The sequence below is a fragment of the Narcine bancroftii genome, chromosome 12 (assembly GCF_036971445.1).
Source record: "Narcine bancroftii isolate sNarBan1 chromosome 12, sNarBan1.hap1, whole genome shotgun sequence".
Lineage (NCBI taxonomy): Eukaryota > Metazoa > Chordata > Chondrichthyes > Torpediniformes > Narcinidae > Narcine > Narcine bancroftii.
This window is the reverse complement of record NC_091480.1, coordinates 32,404,547-32,426,656: the sequence shown is the minus strand read 5'-3', so window position 1 is coordinate 32,426,656 and position 22,110 is coordinate 32,404,547. Positions and strand designations below refer to the sequence as shown.

Below are 22,110 nucleotides of genomic sequence, written 5' to 3'. Positions count from 1 at the left end.
CCACTGCTGCAAGCTCCAGACTTGGTTTCTAGCCCAGTTTCAATTGAGAAGCTACAAGTTTCCACTTCCACACCCCAGTGAGTCGTCTACATATTCCCGCAGCTAAGTTCAATCTACAGTGGATATTTTTTGTGCTCTGGTAAACACCAACAGTGGCACAGCAATCTGCCAAAACATTCAATACCAACAAGATGATACTGAAATCTAAACGCATGTGGGGGGTGAAACACAATGCATAATATCTTGGTTGAAAGATGGATTAGAATCATAGGAATATATTAAGTTGAAACACAGAAAATGAGGCAGCCTTTCCAAAAGAGGAATGGGAAGGGGTGATGTGATCTGTCCACTTACTTACAAGGTTCTTCTGTGAAGGAAAACAGGCTGATGCATATGTCCCACCAAAGGTTCCCTCATCAAGGGTTTTGAAAGTGGATGGGTTTGAGTAGTACTTCAGTGATGGTACAGAGACAGCAGTGGGAGATCAAAAGAGCCATAAACAAAGCCAGATGCTCACCAGCTGACAGACAGGAAGCATACAGACAGCACCAGCGGGCCATTTATTAATTCATGGCAGTCAAGCTATCTGGTTCCACCATCCCACTCTCTTTTGCCTATGCCAAATACAACCCACCCCTCCTACCCGAAGGACCTGAACTACATTCAGATCATATCAGCCCAATTCTAACCAACTGCTTCACAGTAGCGTGTCACTCCCAGAGCATAGAAAGTTTGACATCTCCTTTCGAGCTGATTCATTGATTGGCATTATCACAGGGTGGCACTGGAGGTGGACGCACTAACTCTCCTACTCTAGATGGAAGATTTTGTGGAGCATTGCACAACTCCTGGAACTGCAGAGTGGCAGGTCCTCCACTCTGGCCAAGTGACTGAGTAGGAAGCCTGATGGATGTACGTGGAGGACCCTCACAAAGTCCATTTCCACCCCACCGTGCACATCGGGTGGTGCTTGGGTCCAAAGGCCTCCTCTAACTCTCTATCTCATTTTCCAGTTCCAGGTGTCCCACTTTGCAGGCAAGACTGTTGGAAATTGGTCCTTTTGGAATACTGGGCTGTGAACATGAGGCTGCAATGTCCTGCAAAAGGTCATGCTGTACTGATCCAATAGAGATTTGTCTAAGCACATCGGAACTCATGACAAAATTAGCAAGAGGAGTTCATTACAAATTCACAGCAGGCAAAGTAGATTTATTTTAGTAGGTAGTGGCCATACATCTGGATATGCAATCACCAGGGGGCTGAGCTTGTGCTCCCAACATAATCACACAAGTTCTTTGGATGCATTCAAGGAATACGTAACCTCTGGGAATCTGTCACAGATTATTTACCACACAGATCTTCTCACTGATATGAATGTGCATGAGGAGTAAATGCTTGTCTAAGTTTATTCAGCAGAATTCTGTCTGATTATTTCCAATAACCAGCTTATGGTCATCCCTCTTTAGACATCCTTCATCATTGTTCTGTAGCTGTGCCAGTTAAATGCTCAGAACTAGTTACAGGGACAGCTTGGTTGCACAAAATGTCCATCCTCCCACACACAAGGCTCCTGCTTTGGGAAAATGTTGATCTGCCCGCCCCTTCAGTCATCTGATCTGCAGTCACCCTCTTATAATAAACTACCACGGATCTCAGTGGCCTGACACTACCCTCTTGTGCACGTCAATGGATTTCAAAATTAACAATTTTAATTTTAATATGGAACTTAAGCAGAGTGCTAGACCCTGAATGACAACTTCTTCCTCACAGACAAAATGTAAGCATCTCAATCTTCACAGCACTAGCTTAATCCAACCTTCCAGTAAGAAACATGTTCAAACAAACTGGCTGGGTTTGTAGTTAGCCGTACTTCGGTTAGGAATTTTAAAGAAATATTTTGGGCACCTCTCCATCCCATATCTCATGTTAAAAAGCATAGGATATGACTATTATATCAACATGAAGAGGAAATGACTTCATATTTCCCCCAAAGAACCAAAAGACTTGCAAAATTCTCAGATTTTTTTTTCAAAAAGGCAAAAGCAACAAAGACCGTTCAAGCCATAAAGACAAAATTCCTTCCACTAAGACAAAGCTCACTTCTACCTCCCTATTTTTTAATGCACTTTCAACACAATACTAACTGCATCTGGAGTGATCCCTGCACTCCACCATGTAATTCTTAACACTTGCGCAGAAAAGCAAGATGGTCAAAAGATCACGTTTCTATTTATTTTGCATCTGTCTGAAGTGGCCTGTTGGCCAACTTGGGCAAATAGGGAAATGATAAAATGGTTCTACTAACCAGTGCTCGGAGCACAAGTTCACCTCGCAACCACCACCACATGCTGGAAGATGTTCTCCATCCTACAATTCCTTGCAGTAGTGGAGCTTGGAGTGGACTCCTTCATTGCAAAGTTGTCAAGTTGCCTCACCCTCCTTCGGAGTTGGTTACATGAGCCAGGACTGCTCAGTGTGGGTGGAGATGTTGGTCAGGAGAGATTAGCAACAATATGGGCGATTTGGGACATTAGCAGTTGTGGCACATTAAAATCCTTAGGAATGATGCTCCCACATACCACAAGTCTGCCATTCTGCCTCCTGTGCCTGGTTCACCAATAGGATCAGAGGATGACTGATAATCTTCTGTACCACCTCCTTGCATTAACCACACATCACATCTAGTAATCCATAAAGCATTCATTTTTTTTTTTTAAGAAGGCTCTAGTCCCAAACAAACAACCCTATTTTCCCATCCAAGGTCCCTTCTTAGACAGCTGCCCGCTCCCCACTCCCCAATCACTTTGAGCTTTCACCAATCTCCTGTCAACACCCTCTCACAATGCACATCAAATCTCAAAGGCTGCCCATCATCTCAATCCTTGCAAGTTACTGAGCAAAGGTTGAAAACAACACCCCATTTGACTATGACAAACAGCAATCAATCTCTTAATCTTTGCCAACTTTCTGCAGAGTCTTTGTCAATAATGTCCACTAACAATGTCCATGCCCCACTGTCCTGTTGGGTGGAATCATCCATCCCAGTGCTATCTGCCTCAAGAACACTGGTTTCATACTTATTCCTCCAGATTTTAATTTTCTTAGGCTGCCCTTCTGGATCAATGATGTCTTCTTTCCAACCCTGTGGCTTCATTGGGACTACAAGTGTGGTAGGCAGAAGGTTGGAGACTTGTTTGAAATGGACATCCCATTCACAATCACGATTGGCCTCCTTGTCCTTCTGAAGAGATTCAAAGTATTTGGCCCCTCTCCAAATACTTCATCTGCCTGAAGTTCAAATAACGCCAATATCCATCCCCTGCCTCCCCATCCTACCCTGAAGAAGCTTTGAGTATTAGCTATCATGTAAATCTCTTACACTAATGGAACTTGAAGCAAACTCTTTCATTGAGCCAAAGTTCTCAATTTTCCTCACCTGGTCAAGTGAATAGTCAAACTTGGTTGATAATAATCAGATGCTGGCCTAGGAGAGAGTGGAAGGCAGACATATGGAGGATTTTGTTAAGGTAACATGGGTGGTACCTTTCAAAGTACTTGTTGCAAATTGTTCACACCTCTGACATATTCAGGGCTTCAGGTTAGGTGAACAATGAATTTGATGACAGGTTGGCAGCTAGTTTTGGAACACTGTGGTAATTTGTCAGTCATGTCTATCCTCTGCCGAGGTTCCACCTCGGATCCATGAAATGATCCATTTATTCTGGACTTGGCTTTTGCAGGTGACTTTAGTGCAGCAAAAAGAAGCTGGTAGAGAACCTGTGTCTTCTGAAACCCATCCTTCTAAATGCTTAGATCAGTGGTTCTCAACCTTTTTCTTTCCACTCACATACCACTTTAAGTATTCCATATGCCATCAGTGCCCTGTGATTAGTAAGGGATTAATTACTTAAGGTGGTGTGCGAATGGAAAGGGAAAGTTGAGAATTACTGCTCGAGACCCAATTGTTACTGAAATATTTTGCTTGAGAAAAATTGTCAATGGCCCATTTCCTTTGGAGTTATGAAACCGTGCACATAACGAGTCAATTAGGTACAATTAAAACAGTGGGGGGGGGCTTTCTTTCCACCCACATACCACCTTAAGCAATCTCTTACTAATCACAGAGCACCTATGGCATATGGAATACTTAAAGTGGTATAAGTGGAAAGTTTAAGAACCACTGGCTTAGATCGAAAAAAAAAGTCTTTATAACTATCTGGAAGTTAGCACATTGTGATTTTGTAACTGAGTTAATGGGAATGTTAAGTAAATTATACCAAATCAATCCCTGCTGGAATTACAAGCAATCAAACCTCAGAATACTCAAGGTTTTCACTCTATGGGGTTAAAATGCCACTGAACACAGTTGATATCCCAGTTTTAATTTTCCAAAAATCCAGAGATTCAGTGAATACCATATATGTGTGTGTGTGTGTGTGTGTGTGTGTGTGTGTGTGTGTGTGTGTGTGTGTGTGTGTGTGTATAATATATATATATTCTTTGTCTTCTTTGGCTTGGCTTCGCGGACGAAGATTTATGGAGGGGGTAAAAGTCCACATCAGCTGCAGGCTCGATTGTGGCTGACAAGTCCGATGCGGGACAGGCAGACACGGTTGCAGCGGAAAATTGGTTGGTTGGGGTTGGGTGTTGGGTTTTTCCTCCTTTGTCTTTTGTCAGTGAGGTGGGGTCTGCGGTCTTCTTCAAAGGAGGTTGCTGCCCGCCGAACTGTGAGGCGCCAAGATGCACAGTTTGAGGCGATATCAGCCCACTGGCGGTGGTCAATGTGGCAGGCACCAAGATATATATATATATATATATATACACATTAAATCGACAAATCTTTTGCACAACGTTTTCCTCATTAAGTAACTGCTTTGGGAGTTCAGGTGGCAAGTCTACAGCCGGGACGTTGGGAGTTCAGATGGGCAGGCAGCTGGGGCATCAGGAGCTCCGGCGGGCAGGCGGGGCATCAGGAGCTCCAGTGGACAGGGGGCTGGGGCATCAGGTGCTCCGGCAGGCGGGGGGCTGGGGCGTCAGGAGCTCCAGTGGGCAGGGGGTTGGGTCGTCAGGAGCTCCAGCGGGCAGGGGGGCCGGGATGTCAGGAGCTCCAGTGGGCAGAGGGTTGGGGCGTCAGGAGCTCCAGTGGGCAGGGGGTTGGGGCGTCAGGAGCTCCAGCGGGCGGGGGGGCCGGGATGTCAGGAGCTCCAGTGGGCAGAGGGTTGGGGTGTCAGGAGCTCCGGCACTACAGGACCATCAACAGCAGTGAAAGTACAGAGGCCTTGATTAAAATCATTATAGCTGGTACTCCAAAGTAATCAGCCAAAGCCAACATGGTTTCGTGAAAGGAAAAAATATCAGGTTCAACAAATTTATTGGAGTTTCTTTGAAGTAACATGTGGCGTTCATGAAAGGAAACTAGGGGGGGTGCACTATATTTAAATTTCCAAAAGGTATTTGACAAAGGAGCCACATCAAAGATCATTTCAGAAAATAATAATTTGTGCTGTAGGAGGTAATATAATGCTGTGGAAAATTGGCTGGCCGAAAGGAAAATGGTGAGCACGAACTGGTCTTTTTTCTCGTTGGCAAGATGTCTTCCGCATTTTTGTCCAAGTTAAATTGTGGCCCCAGCACCCAAAAGACATTCCCTATTCAGCTCATCGAGTCTGCCCTGTCATTTAATCATGAGCTGATCAATTTTCCCACTCAGCCCCACTGCATAGCCTTCTTCCCATAACCGTTGATGCCCTGTCTAATCAAGAACCTCTCAATCTCTAACATACACCCAGTGATCTGGCCTCCACAAATGGCTGTGGCATCAAGTCCCCTCTGGCTGAAAAAATTCCTATACACCTCTATTGTTGCCACCTCTGGGATGCCACTTAAATTTTCTGGACTATTTAATTTCTAAATTAGGTCACTTTTCAATTTATTTCCAATAACATCTGCTAGTTAATACTTGAAAATACTAGGGCCTCCATTTCATTCGGATGAAGGGGCCAAAGGTGTATGATTGCAAAATTTGCCAAAGATGCAAATATAAATAAGAAAATAATAAATACAAAAGACTGCTGGAGAAGCTCCGCAGGTTCCACAGCGTCCATAAGAGGAAAAGATAGATAACCGACAATTCAGGCTCAGGCTAGCAGTTTTGTTCATTTACCACAATCGGCAGACTTTCTGGTTTCACTAAATGACAAAATAGGTTGGATAGAGAATATGTGAAGAGTACTGTGGAGAGCATTATGGCTGGTTGCATCACTGCCTGATATGGAAGGGCCAACTCTCAGGACAGGAATAAACTACAGAGGGATGCTAACTCGGCCTGCGACATCACAGGGACCAGACACCACTCCATCGAGGCGATGTCTTTATTAAAAATAGAGCAGCCTCTATCCCCACCACCCAGGCCATGCCCTCTCCACTCTGCTACCATCTCAGTCTCAGGAGCCTGAAGGCGAGCTCTCAGCGGCACAAGGACAGCTTCTTCCCCGCTGCCATCAGATTCCTAAATGATCAATGAACTACTGCCTTACATTTTGTGCACCATTATTTTTAATTTATTGTTGTGAGGTGGTGTATATGAATGTTTCCACTACGACGCTGCCACAAAACACCGAATTTCATTACTTGTTCATGACAATAAATTCTGAAGTGCATGATGTTTCTTATGAAAGCTAAAAGTAGATTTCTCTCAAGAACAAGGGAATCACCTATTTGGGTAGAGATGAGAAGATTTAATTTCCCACTCGTGGAAGATTGCAACTCTTGCTCAAAAGGGTAATGAAAGCAAAAAAAAACAGCCAAAGTCATGATTGATTCTTGATTGGAAAGGGAGGTGAAAGGTTACTGGAAAGGGAGGGGGATTCAGAGTTGAGATAATAAACAGAAACCTGAGACTGAAGGATCTGATGAACTGCATTCTAGAATTTAAGGATGCTCAAATCAGATTAGAAATATGTAACTGCTCAGGATGGAGTAAGAAATCAAAGAACTCTGTAGCTGCAGGTCTCCTGTGAGAAGATATTGTAATCTTATTCAAGAGATAGGAAAAAGGAGACTTTGAAAATGGTAACATTTGGCAGAGGCAAATGTTTGGTAAATCATTTTAAGTTTCTCACAGTCAAAATGGACAAGGGTCTGACAAAGGCTTGAAGTGTTAGCTACTTTTCCTTCCACAGACGCTGCCCAACCTGGTGAACATTTCCAGTGCTTGTTATTTCAGATTGCCAGATAAGAGTTGATTTGGAATATATATTTCTCTTTGAAGGCCACACAAGAGTTTATTGAATGAAAGTGCAAAGTTCAACGGCCTCTAAACCTCTTGCCCCTTACACCAACCCTCTAGCTGGGAGACGTTTTCTACCATCCCACCCAATTGACGCCTAATTTTCCGTACCACACCCCAGAGTTGTTGTAACATCAGCACTGCCACTGGGGCAGACGTGTGGAGAGTGGGGAACGAAGTCACAGCGCTCCCTCCACTACAGAATCTAACCACCCAGTCCGACTGCTGTCAGCTCTGCAGAGTCTTTCAATGTCCTGCACAGTTGACAATGGTTTATTTTAAAATCCTGCAACTGCGAGGTCTGGGCCCAAGATGGCAGTGCCTGTTCATGACAGCGGCCAAGAGGGATTGCAGACTCTGGGGAAGCAGATGGCCATCACAGGGGTACCAGAAAACAGGGAGACCACCCCCCCCTCCCGTTTGCGAAGGAGAAACAGAAATGGCCCGTTGGACGGTGACCACAGTGGTGAACCAGTGAAGGGATCGGAGGCTGAAGAGCACCCATATGGATGGACATTGATCGCTCGATGCAATGTGTGCTGCTGGAGACTGGTTTGAGACTGGCTGAAGGTGTACCAGGTATCGGAACAGAGATACGAGAAAGTATCGAGGGCGCTAGAAGCTCCTGATAGTGTCAGGCGTGTACTGCAGGAGCGCTGGAGGTGAAGCCATGGACATTTGGCGACTCTGGGGATGTGGGGAGGGAGGGACTCTCATTGGCTTCTCTTTTTCTGGCTGTAAGGGGCGCTGGGCAATTTGTACTGATGGTGAATCAATGTCTGCTTTAAGGTAAAGGAAATTTTGTGTAATGTCTCATCTTTTTTATTACATGACAATAAAATAATCAAATCTTGAACATAGCCCCTCAGCCTCCTCCACTCCAAGGGAAACCATATATTTTCACCAGCTGTCTTTGGTTCCCATCAACACTCCAGTCCTGCTGATCGACAGGTGTCGCAGGCCAAACCAGACATTTTATCATGACCCGCACACCAGCAGTGCGTCTACACCCTCCGAAGACAAGTCTACCTTTTTCCATTGCTGCAGCGTCACCCAATTTCACCCCCAACCACAGTTTATGGAGCTGTAATCCTCATCTTGGCTACTTCTCGGCTCCAAGGCCCCCAAAGCACATCTTCCCTTGTCCCACTTTCTGCAATCACATCCAAAATTCTGCTATCCTACTCCGTCCCATTCACCGGTGGAAACGCTTCTCCTCTTTGTTTTCCAGTGCCCTGATTCTCACTCTGAAATACCTTTTCTTTCTTTCCTCCTTGCTTCAATCTCGCTCCTGATGCAGGTGGACATTGCTTCCTTCTGCAACTCTTTCCTTCATGATTTTCTGTCAGGGCTACTACATTGGAGAAAATCTGCTCTCATCTCTCCCTACGTGGTTCAGTGCCAATTTTGTTTCACAATACACCAGGCAATATTTCCATATTGTAAAAGATGCAAAATGAAATGTATTTTGTTGCACTGCAAAATATTTGAAAATCACTTCACGAACACTGCAAACTCTAATCTTGAACTCGCTTGTTACTAAATCGGCAACTTAAATAGGCCTCATTTCATTCACGAACAAGACTGCGGATTGCACAATCCAGTTCACATAAAACAGGATGCCCATCAACACCCTGGAATTAAAGTTTTAACATAGACTTTCCAGTTTATCATTTGTAGACATTTATTTCATAGTCTGTTATAAATTTGAGCAGCGCAGTTTAGCGCAACATTAATACAGCACCAATAACTCTGGTTGAAATCCAGTACTGTCTGGAAGTTGGTATTGATACGCCCCGCCAGCAGCAATTGAAAGATGGGTTAAGTTTAACTCAAAATTTATTAACAATTGTTAATATAATTATCTCAATAACTCAACACCCAAACATAAGCCTTTATGGCAACTATATACTAACAATGGATATTTATAGTGTGTATGTGAAAAAAATACTCAGACCATTATAGTCTAAGTCCAAATGCCCCAAAATAAACTCTCAAAACAAAACCCCAAGACAGTCTCGTCAAGTAAATCAGTCAAAAGAACAGTCCACAGAATCCGGTCTCCAGGCTGTGATGTCTTTGTTCAGTTGTGCACAGATATTTCAGTTGAACTTGGAGAGAGATGACTGTTGTCACTGAGCAGACTTAGGACATTGGCAGGTGAATACAGGAGAATTTCCTTAGTTTCTCGTGTGGTTACGACCACCTTCAGTTTTCTCACAAGGGAGTTTCTCACAGTCCACAAGTCCACACCTCCAAAGCCCTCTTTTGGGTTACACCAGGTGACCCTCTGTCATGCGAAGTCTTCCCTGTTTTTTGTCACACGGAGTCCTCTCTTCTCGAAAGGGGGCTGGAGAAGCACAGGTCGGACACACGCTCTGGGAATCAGAAGGTAAAATCTGCTGTCAGGACAGCAGGGCTGGCTCCCGCCCACAGGGCAGCTCAGCCCCCAGCCTTTTAGCTGGAGCTGCCGGGTGAACACACGGACAGTTCATTCCTCAGTGCGCAAGTCTTCGGCACTCCTGATTGGAGGAGAGGGGCAGACAGCAGCGGCTGCGCTCTCAGCAAGCCCACTGGCTTCAGCGTGCAGCTCTCGTGCTCCACCCAGCAGTTCGTTCTCCCAGCTCATTGCTCCGGCGCTCCACACATTCCTTTCTCTTGCTGCACAGTCAGTCACTGTCCCTGGTCAGAAATAAAGCAGTTCATGATCCTTAACAGCATGTTCTCCCCGTGTCTGTGTGGGCTGCCCCTGGTTTATATATGTACGGTCAGATGATAATAATCAAACTAATTTTATGGGTCTATAGACAAAACACTCCCATGTAAGGCTGTCTATTGCATCTTGGGGTGCATCCATACAAGCTGAGATATTTTTTACAATCTGATGTTATAGCTGCTGTCACATGCATGCTAACATTCTAATATAAAGGCACAAACTGGGAGAATGGAACCTTGAGATCCTCCCAACCAAAGCTGCAAGACCTTTTGGTAAGCAACTGATTTTTTTTTGACACTTGACAAGTTTAATACCATCAATTTCAACATAATACAGGTTGAAGACTGAAGAAATCCAGAGAGTCATCGAACAGTCAAATTAACAGAATTGACGATGACTTACAAACACTCCATGGGACAACAGCTCCAAGAACACAAGGGAACTGGCAGAGGACTACTTCCAGTGTCCATACTCCAGCCAGCACAGACAGAGGAGAATGTTTTGGCAACACACAGCTCCCATTGTGCTGGAACAAAGAACAACACTTAACTGCAAGTTGTCAGTTTAACCCAGAGTTTTAAAATAACTTCCTCAGAGCAGCCTGAAATATTCCTGTTTTAAGATATGTCCCCCAATGTTTGAGGCAGGCAAATAGAACTCCAGTGAAGTAGATGCAACCCCTGCATAGGGCTAATTCTAGGTTTTGGCCTGCAAATCGATTAATGTACATCTATTTCTCCCAAAGATGTTTCACTGAATTTATAATTCACATTTCCTACTGCAGTTTAGGCCATAAAATATTAACCCTTCAATTGAACTACACAAAGTAAAAGGCACATTTTTCTTGTCCTAGGTCCCTAATTAAAATTAATCCTAAATTTTCATTGCACTAAAAAGCTCCAAAATAGATATGAAAGTTGGTGTATTTAATCAGGGAGGGAAAGTACTGGAAGGCCAACAGATTCCACTCAAAGTTAGAGGGCTGATGTCCACTGTGAAGCTACTGCCCTGCACACCTGCTGAAATCCATGGAGATAGATAATGCAGAGGTGGGCAAGAAGCTTAATTTTGTTAAATTGTTGTGGTTTATTCCAGACAATATTCCTCAAGTACAGGTTTGAGTATGTGTTGGAACCAGGATGTGAGAGGGTGTTGAAGGATTTCTGATTCGAATCGAGAATTTAGGTTGCTGATGGTTTGGACTGGACTCTGTGCAGCTGAGGAGGCTGCGGGAGGCGAATCTATGGACACTCAGTGACTCGGGGGGGGGGTGTGGTGGGGGGATTCTCTTTTGCTTCTCTTTCTCTTACTGTAAGAGATGCTTCAGGCAATTTCTACCAATGGCAAATCTGTCTGCTCTACAGCAGGCAAAAGCAATTTCATGTAATACGACCCTGCTTTTATTACATGCCAATAAATTGAATGATGAATGTTGAAAATAAAACTTCCTTTCTTATTTTAATCCATCACCCCACCCCCCCCCCACCACCACCCACCCCCCGCCAAACAATGGTCAACTTGTTCTGCAAATCAGGAACGTTTGCAACACCAGAATTGTAAATGGGGCCCTTATATTTTTTATTTTTTTAAATTAAATTTAGACATAGAGCAGAGTAACAGGCAATTTTGGCCCACATGTCCACTCAACTTACATCCAATTAACCTACACCCCCTGGTATATTTTGAAGGGGAGGGGAACCGAAGCCCACACAGGATCGTACAAACTTGAACCCTGGTCCGGACACAATTTTTGACACTGTAATTATGTTGCGGTAACCGCTACGCCAACCATGCTGCCTATACAGATCAAAGAGACCTGCTCAGATTCAGAAGCATGGCTGCTATCCCAGCAGCTCACTTGGGAGTATGTCTGTCCAGTAAATGCTCATTTTGAAGTCACCCTTCCTTGTCTAGAGCTGCTGAAGTTAGGCGAGCTGGACCTACAAGGATTGAGATCCAAATATTGGTTAGAAGTGAAGGTGAGAGTCATGGATCTATAACTGCCGAAATATACAGTCTAGGGTCATGTTTTCTTGGAAGAAATCCGATGCCATTCGACCCACCTCAACTACAAAGGGAATGTACAATTTGAGTCACACACTCCCATTCTTAAACTGTGTCATCACACCCACTTCATCATAGGAGGGAAAAAAAAATATCCACAATAATTAGATCCTGTGGAAATCCCCAGTCCTTGTTGATAGGAAATGAATGATGTAGGCCATTCACACCATGCACCTGCTTGTCATTTGATAAGATCAAAGCTGATCTTTTATCTCAACCCCATCAAACCCTTCACCCTGGGCTCCCTGCATAACAAAAAGTCAAAATGTTCCACAAGCTGCTGATAGCACAGGCAACAGAAAAAAGTTACCTGTTTATACAACGCAGACATCCCAAAATGCTTAATAACAAAACTAAATTTAAAATACAGTTACACATCTAGGAAAATAAGGCAACTTCAAAACAGGCCCATAAGAGTAGACAACTTAGCCCTTCAAGCAGACAACATGATCATGGCAGATGTATCACAGGCCTCCACTTACTGTCTCAATTCCTCGTGGCCGTCAATGCCCTGATCTTGCTAAAAATGTGTCCATGTCCTCTTTAAATACCCCCAATAATCTAACTTCCATTCAGGCTAGAGATCAGTTACCCTTCAATATATTTTCTACTCATAGAGGGTACAAACTTCTATTCGAATAGAGAGAGGTGCTTGCAAGTGGGTGAACATTAGGGCAAGCTTTTACCCATGCTTCCACATTTTAAACACTTACCCGCACTGAAGATACAGTACATCTGTAAAAATATGCAGCAATATAATGCAAATATTTATATTTTACTCTCCAGATGAGTAATTTGGTGTAATACAACACATGACTTAAATTTCTGTTTTTCATTTTTTTCTACTTTTTCCACAATGTGACCATAACTGACTCCAAGAGTGAATGCCAGATATGGCAGAACTCTTTCACCCTCGCTAATCCGAGGCAGCACGAATGGCACAATGCTGTTACAGTGGCAACGACAGGGTTTCGAATCCAGCGCTGTTTGTACGTTCTCCTCATGTCCGCGTGGATATCCTCCGGGTGCTCCCACTGTTCAAAAGCATATCGGGGGTTTAGATTAATTGGGTGGCACAGGTTCCTGGGCAGAAAGGGCCTGTTACCATGCTCTAGGTCTACATTTAAAATGTAAAAATTTAATTCCATTTAATTTTGTTTCCTTTTTTTGCTGATACTGGCCCTTTAAATGCAAGCTTCTCGATTTGGCGAGCCAACCCTTTATAACCTTTATGGGAGTTCTGAAACTCCCATGGTCAGCACTTACTGGAAAACAATATTGGGATTGTGATAAGTAAAACCACAAAAACGTTGGAGGAAGTGAGCAGGTTTCACGGTGTCCAGATGGAGGTAAAGATAATGTAACCGGTGTTTCAAACCTGAGCCCTTCCTCAAGATGTGAGCAAAAAGCAGGCAGGCTCCTGAATAAAAAGGCTGGGGGAGAAGGGAAGAAGGGGATGGGGGGTGGGGGAAAGAGCACAGGCCAATAGGATAACTGGACATAGATCAGAGGACGGGGGGGGGGGTGGAATTGATCAGGAAGGGGGCTGGCTCAGTGAATGCAGAGCTGGAGAAAAGGAGACAGGTGCTTTTTGGACTGCAGGCAAGGAATTTTGCCGCTATGCGGGTGTGGTGAATGTCTGCCAAGCTGCCTATCTCCCCTCTGGCGAGCCTTGCTGTACTAACATTGGCTGTGCATAATCTCTACTGTTAAGGACACTCCCCTTGGGTATAACTGTATATGCACCTTTTGTCTTTCCTTCTTGTACCATGAGTTTCTGCTAATAAAAGCCATGATTATTGTTTGACCACATCATCTTTGTCTACTTCATCAATTGGCACTTCAGCAGGCCAGTCTAAAAAGGAATGGGCAGGAATTCTGAGACAATTCCTGCCCCGCGATTTATCCTGCAGGACCCCTACACCCTCTTGGAGGGAACCTGCAGTGTAAATCGTACCAGAAAAAATTAATTGACAGTCAGCCACTCAACTGCATGTCCACCTCCCAGGACTGTTGCATTCAGGGACTGGCAGTCTTAAAAAGGCACCCAGAGTGAATGACCACACAGGCCATAATTATGTTAATTTTTTTCCACAATTTTCCTGACATTGCAGTATAAAAAACCATGAGAGAAAGGGAAAGATAGAGATAGAGCTAGAGGACAGGAGAAATAGGGATCGGGAAAGGTGTGAGTTTTGGGGGGGGGGGGGTGGTAGGTAATGGAAGTCTACATTAATCCCATTTGGTTGGAGGGGGACAGACAGAATAAGAGGTGTTGTTTCTCCAGTTTGCAGAGGGCCCACCATGAGACACATTGGCATTGGGTTCATGATGCACAATTAACTCATGCTCATTTGAGACCCGGCATGGCACAGACAAAAATTCCCGCTGCAACCTAATTACCATGACGTCAATGACCAATATTAAATTGGAATTCGCCTTAAGGCAATATTTCAGGTCTGCTAAATTTCAGTTAGATCACACTTGTGTTCGGCTCTGGTTGTCTCATTATAGGAAGGACGCAGAAGCTACAGAGGGGTGCAGAGATTTACCAGGACACTGGCTGGATTGGAGAACACATCTTAGGAGGAAAGGGTGAGTAAACCAGGGCTTTGCACTTTGGAGCGATAACAGATGAGATGTGACTTAATAAGAAATATACAAGATTATGGAGGACAGCCGGTACCTTTTTCCCAAGGCAGCAATGGCCAATTCCAGGGGACATTTCTTTAAGGTTTTTGAGAAAGAGAGAGGTCATCTTTTTTTATTTTTTTACACACACAGGGAATGGTCAGTTCCTGGAATGTGGTGCCAGGGGATGTGGTAGACAGAAGGCAGGAAATAAACATACAAAAGGCTCTTAAATGGGGAAAATGGCTAAGCTTCAGTTATGATATTGCCTTTAACACAGGTTCAGGTAGGCAGGCAAAGTTTCACAGAACATCACTCAACCAAAGTAGCCTTTCAGACCCACTGCAGCATGTGCCTTACCAAGAAATCTTCAGTTCTTGATGATCAACGTGCTCTCATTGAGCTTGAAGGTCTCAATCAAAAGGGGAGATGAATCCATAACCTTCAGAAGGCATCAATATTAATACATTCCCTGCTCCAGTAAAAAAAAATTCATTGGAAGCACCAACTATTGTTCAGCTAAACTTGGTGACAGTCTTGATAGAGAGTAGCTTCAAGAGACAAAGGTGTGTGAACTGACACTCAAACTAAAGATAAACCAGCTGGACCCAAAGATGTTCAAGACAAAACCATCTACCTTTTCTTTTCTGAAGGCTAGCTGTTTCTAACCAGGTTCAGGGAATGGGGCCATAGAACAGGGCAGGAGCCTGATGTTGAAGGCTCCTCCTCGTCTCATCTCTGCTGTTGACCTGGAGGAACAAGTGAAATCTCCAAGACCAGCAACCAAAGGTTCGGACCAAAGTTTACCTGCGCCTTGAGCCCCCACACCCTCAAAGCTTCTTCATCACATCCAATGGCAAGCACCAGCACCTTTCCTTCCACCCAATTACCTACAAACCTCCAAATCAATGCTGGCTTCTTCACGCTGCCACAAAATACTGGCTTCCTCATATATACTTTGGGTTAGAGGCACAATCTGGCAATCCCAGTGTCACAAGGATGCAATGTGACAAAGCTGCGTACTTCTGGCATGTCACTCTCTTCTGTCAGGTGACACAAGAAATTCCAACCAATTTGGCACAGTGCTCCAACCACATCTGCCACCGGGCTCGGTTTTAAAATTCAGGCTCAGCTGGCTGGAAAGCGAAGTTAGGGATGACACCAGGAAATACATGAACTTCTTTCAGAAGCCTTAGTGGCCTTCAATATATGGCCCTATACCCACAAACTTTTCCAGACCCAGGTTTCACATTAGTAATCTGTTTATGGACCTTGGCAACTATTAGAGCTGACACTGGTGTGTGGGTTTCAGCCTACTCCCCAATATCACTAAAAATACATTTGCAATATCGCTTCGCTGAAGAAGTAACCAAACTTGTTTCAGTATCAAAGATTTTGATCCAAATTTGGATCTGAAGTGGTTCCTGAATTGACATGGAGATAATATTAGACATCAAGCCCTGAAATTTCAGTGAGGGGGGTTGGGTGGGGGGGTGGTTTACTGGAGGACAAACTCTGAAGGGATGATGTGCAATGCACACTCGTGCTTTCTGGCTTTGGTACCACTAAACAGCCTTGGATTCTTTCCTCGTGTTGAGCCTTTGCAGACCATGCAATACAAATTATCCTCCCGGTTCAGCAGTTACCGATTCGAGAACATAATATAAAGGAGAAGTAAGCAGCGAGGCTAAACTGGGGGATTCTTCTGACGTTGGCTCCCACACCAGGCTGGACCATTGTGATGCAATTAAAGATGGATCTTTCCCAAAGTATCCATTAACAGGCATACTAACATGGCCTAATTTTCTAGGCCTCACTTGACAGGGGCATTGAACAGGGAATTACAACATTCCACAAAAGCCTGCAGAGAAAACTATTATCAGCTCAGGCAGAACATAAACTAGAGGAGCCCAGCTCAACTTCCAAGCAGTGGACACAAATTGATTTGAAAATCATTGCAAATGCCCATCACTTCAGGAGAGAATGATTTTCATTCACATTGAAATATGTGCTGCTCGTACAAATTTCTAGGCCCAATAGCCCTTGCTTTCCATTACCTTTCTTCTCATCAATTTTTAATAACTTTCTATTCTGCCTCTCTTAATTGCGCACGATCTATATCAATTTCAGGTTTGCAGGGTTCAACAAGCCTAACATATCTTTTCATAAATCTGCATTGGCTATAAATGTCAACTCCCCCAATATGAGATGATATCAAGAACAGCAAACCCTGTGCATCAATAATGAAAGGATAGTCACTGCCTTATCAATCCTATTGCATTCCAATGGAAAGTTTTCTTTGCCAACTTGAGTGAGCTAATTTAGCATGAGTCTGATCTCAATTATCTGAGAGCCAGGATATTATGCCTTCAAACATGAGCCAAGACTTAACCATCTTGTGCAACAAATACTACCTACCAGATGTTTTGCTTAAAAGAGAAAGCCTTTGGCTGATGGATTAAAAGTAGTCTGCTTGCTTCAAAAACACTGTTTTAAGTGTGGAGCAGGTACAAGCCAGAGTCCTTGCAACCTTTTCAACGTCATTTGGGGTCTTGCTGTGCAGAACATACAGCTTCTTTTGCAGCTTTGAGATATTTCCAAGAAACAAGTTATTACTAGATAAATAGTTACATTTATTTAATTGTACAACCCGGAAAGAAGTGCAATCCTGGCGTTCAGAGATTGATAGGTTCTTGATTAGCCAGGTCATCAAAGGTTATGGGGAGATGACTGGGCAGTGGGGAAAATGCACCAGCCCATTAGTAAATGGCAGGGCAGACTCAATGGGCTGAATAGCCCACTTCTGCTCCTATATCTTATGGCCTTATAAATGTGCAACATTTCACTCATCCCAGTTGGATTTTCAGGAATTAATCAAGTTCAAATAGAGAATAGAAGATTTTAAATGCTCAGAGTCAAAATATTAATAGATATGCCACGTGGGAAATGCAATGAATTTGCAGTACAAAAATTGGCCGTCCGGCTCAACCGAGTTACGGCAGTGTCTAAGCCTGGCATAATCTTACACTAGTGTAATCTCATCAAAACAGCATACGGTCATCCAATTTTACTTAAACGTACTTTTTCTTTTGCCAAATCATTCTGCACCTAAAGTTTCCCTTGGATTCCATGTTAGATTTAGTAATCTTGCTTCCAACCGAATTTGATCCTTTATTTTTTTGTACATCTATCTGGGACCTTCAGAATTTCAAATAAAAAAAACTCCCTATTTTCTCAAATCAAGAGACTCAGCACAAGTACAACCTTTCTTCTGTCATCCCCCCCAAATCTGTCCTGCATCACCTTCAAAATCTCTATTCTTTTGTAATGGATGAGAACAGCATATTCAATATTCATCCAGTAAAACTAGAAAATGTTGGACACATTCGGCAGCAGAGAGCCTTCAGTGGAAAGAGAAATAATTAAGGCTTTAGGTCCAAAATCCTTCTTCAGAACTTCCTCTCAGTTCCGATGAAGGATCCTGCAGACAAAATGATAAATCTTTCTCTTACCACAGATGCTGCCGAATCCATCAAGTTCTGCCAACATTTCTGGCTTACTTAAAACTTCCAGGAATTTTGCTTTTTAATTTTCAATAAAATTTCCATTTCAGTTCTAATCTGCCAGAAATGAATCCCACACCTATTTGCATATTATGGACGGTGCCAGAATGCTGATATCCTTAATTGCTATCAGGAAAGCCTCAGTTCTAACTGGAGGCAAATGAACTAAACAATGCACCTTGTTAAGTTACTGCTGCAGAACAGAAAAGGGGAAGGAATGGACTTGCTTCCCCCGGTTTGGAAAATAGAAAACTTTTTGGATAGAATTAAAAATAAAAGGGTAAGCCAAGTCGTGATGTATGATCAAGTATTCACAGGAGGGAAGAGCTGATGATGTGAACAAGTGTTGCATCCAGAATGAAAAGAAAGTTGATACAAAATTTCAAGAAACTATGAAAATCTAGAAGTAAAAAGTCTGCAGCCTACTGGTGTCACTAAGTGGGGGGGGGGGGGGCGGGAGGTGCAGACCACACCAGGAGACACCATCAATGGGGGACACACCAAAATAAATGTGTCTATAAAATTGTTGTGCAACACTTCAATGGAAATTTTTTTTTAAAAATCCCTGTATTTTACAAGAACATTTTTCATAAGCCCAGCTTACATGCATCAATATACCTACAAGGCTAAAACTTTCACGCTAATTTACTTTTTTAACCTTCTAATGCGCTCTGGTTGAAGCCATCATTATTACCCAATTACAATGACGCTTCGAGTCATGCTATTTTTGTAGTCGCTGCTTTTGTCAAATTTTCTGGTGTTTTATATTGTGGTAATTAGTATTTGTGAACCTAGACCAATAATCTTTTTGAGAATGAAGTAGTAACATTAGTAGAAAAAACGTTACTAAGGATTCTGTATGGTCTGGTACGGAAGGGGGGTCCATGGCCACGGGTGGGGGGCAAGGGTGACCCAATGAGTTACCACACTGAGTGACACCAACCCTAGTAATGCCACTGCTGCAGACACCCTGTTTGAAGTGAAAATACAATGCTGGAGAAGCTCAAACATAGTAAAGATAAATTTACATAACCAACATTTCAGGCCTGAGCCCCTCAAGGTAATAACCTTGACGAAGGGCTCAAGCCCAAAATGTTGGTTACTTATCTTTATCTTTACTATATAAAGTACACTGTTTGACTTGGAATTTCTCCATCATTGTCTTTTTATAGAAAATCCAGTACAGGCACAGATGACGACACATTCCACGAATAGAAATAACTTGAATACCTTACATGAGCCAACACATGCGAAGAAAGCAGCCAAGAAAACAATGGAAGCACTGGACACATCAAAAGTGACGAATCACAGGAACTGAAGCAAAGGCCTCAGGTCCCGAAACGTTGACTGCCTTTCACTTTCTGAGAATTGCACTTCCTGAACAGACTGAAGCGGGTAAGGCTACCGGCAGCCATTAGGAGCGCCATTGAGTCCGTCCTGACTGGCTGTATGGTTGCTGCAGAGAAATGGATCAGAGGACCATGCCTCCCTCCCTCCCATCAATATGATCCATCAGGATCCATCTGAAGAGGGCGCGCAAAATCTTTGAGGACCCCTTCTATCCCAAACATAGTACTCCAGTCAGGAAAGAGATACAGGAGGATCAGAGCCAGCCCCACCAGGCTGAGGAACAGTTTCTTCCCATGGGCAGTGAGAATGCCGAACGACCAAAGGAACTGCTCACCCTAACCATCTGAGACTCGAGTATTCATGAAACAATATTTATTTATATATGTGAATACTTGTCCTGCATATGTATTGCCTGTACGTGTGTTATGTCAGGTTGGGTGTCTACGTATTTTGCACCGTGGATCAGAGAATGCTGTTTCGTCAGGTTGTACTTGTACAATCAGATGACGATAAACTTGGCTTGGATGCTACGTGGCCTGTTGAGGTCCTCCAGGACCTTTGTCTCCTGTTCTGCACTGAAGGAAATAGTAGGATTAGTTTTGAATCACGAGGGCACTTGGTATAAACAGCCCAATCAGTGCTGAGCCGATGGATAGGAATTCAGCAATAACACAAGCTGTTTTAGAACATTAGTCGCCCATTAAGCCCCTCGTGTCCATTCTTTAGGATTGTTTCTGAGCTTTTACTTTTACTCTATTTTTTAGCACTGGCATAATATCCTTTGATTCCCTTCACATCCACATATTCATTCAATCTTCATCAACACCACCTGATTCCCAGCATCCAATCCTCTTGGGCAAAAAATTCCAAAAATCCTCCGTCCTCCAAGTGAAGAAATTTCTTTCTGATCCCTTACATTGAGATCAATGTCCTTGGTTGTGGACAGGGGAAAGAAATAGCGAAGCTACTGCAACGCCAGCACTTGTCGCTGGTGCGGACGCACAGAGAGACGGGAGCAGAGATCAAGCGCTCCTCTGCTGGGTCCAACCACCGACGGCTCCATGCAGGCTTTAAACAGCCAGTTAAAGGAGCCAATGGTGTTTTATTTTAAAATCCAGTGACCGCAGGATGAGGGCTCAAGATGGTAGATGTTGCTGACTCTAGGGAAGCAGAGGGCTGGTGTAGGGCACCAGAAAACATAGAGAACAGACCCAGTTTGAGAAGGAGATGACCCTATGACATGGTGACCTTAGCGATGGACCAGTGAGGGGCTCTATGGCTGAAGAACACATAGGTTCTTGGTGACTCGAAGAGAGGAAACCGCACAGGCCATAAGCTGCAGTCAAAGGACTCACACTAGGTTGCGGACTACTGGAGACTGGCTGAAGGGGTATCAGGTATCAGAACCAGGATGCGAGAAGGTGCAGAGGGCGCTCAAGGCTTCCTGATCGCGTTGGAGGTTTGGATCAGTAGCTTGAGTTGCTCATGGTTTGGACCAAATGGAGTGGCTGTGGAAGAGCCGGAGGTGAATGCACGGGCACTTATCGACTCTGGGGAGACGTCTCTTTCTCTGACTGTGAAGAGCACCGGGCAGTTTCTGCTGATGGCAAATCTGCCAGTTTTGTGTAATATGACACCTGCTTTATTGCTTGACAATAAGGAATCTTGAAAATAAACCATTCTGGAGAACCATGCTCTTCAGTGAAAATTTGCGACCATCATAAGAATTTTGAACTCAACAGATGTTCACAGATTCCATTATTATTATTGCTTTAAAGTTTTCAAACCCATTTATTACCCTTCATTTCCTTTTAGTCTTGAATTTGGTGATTTATGCTGAGATTCCAGATGGCTTTTACCAGGTTCAGATTCGCAAGGGCTTGGATATCCTCCCACTTTCTCCAACACAAACATGAAGAAATAATTTGAAGCATGTAACACAGCCTTTAAAATTCTTCCTCGAGACATCTGCTGTCCCAAGACAGAGCTACAATATTAGTAAATAAAGCTAGAAGCGCAACTGATGGCCTCTTAAGGAACAGGGACTATTTGATAACCATGGCTTGAGAGAATCCTGCCCCTAAAAGAGACGGATTTTTTGTTCCAAATTGATTAGGCAGGGAATGACAGTTCCTGTCCCAGAATTAAATAAACATGTCTGTTTCTGTTCCATGGGAATCCTAAACTGCTCCAGACCCTGCTTTTCATTTTTGTCTGCAAGTTCCCACCAGTTAAACATTCAGAAATAATGCAAAATGGACATTACAAATCTAGATTCACAACAGATTCAACAATCTGTTTCAACCTACAATTTATCATTGCCACACGGGTGAAACTTAAAATATTTTAAAACAATTTGCTCTAGAAATGAATGTGATGTTGAATCTGAATTTCCAGTGGCTTGACCTTGAACTACCATTAATGCAGGTGCTTCCATTCACCTATTGCCTGCAGTGCATCAACTGGCACCTTGAATGCAGTGGAATCAAACTCATAAC

General features: G+C 43.6%; 1 protein-coding gene across 13 annotated transcripts in view; it reads right to left on the bottom strand.

Moving 5' to 3' along the window:
- Positions 1 to 22,110, bottom strand: part of LOC138747396 (inactive rhomboid protein 1-like) — a 297,832-nt gene that overhangs the window by 139,213 nt on the left and 136,509 nt on the right. The window lies entirely within an intron of this gene.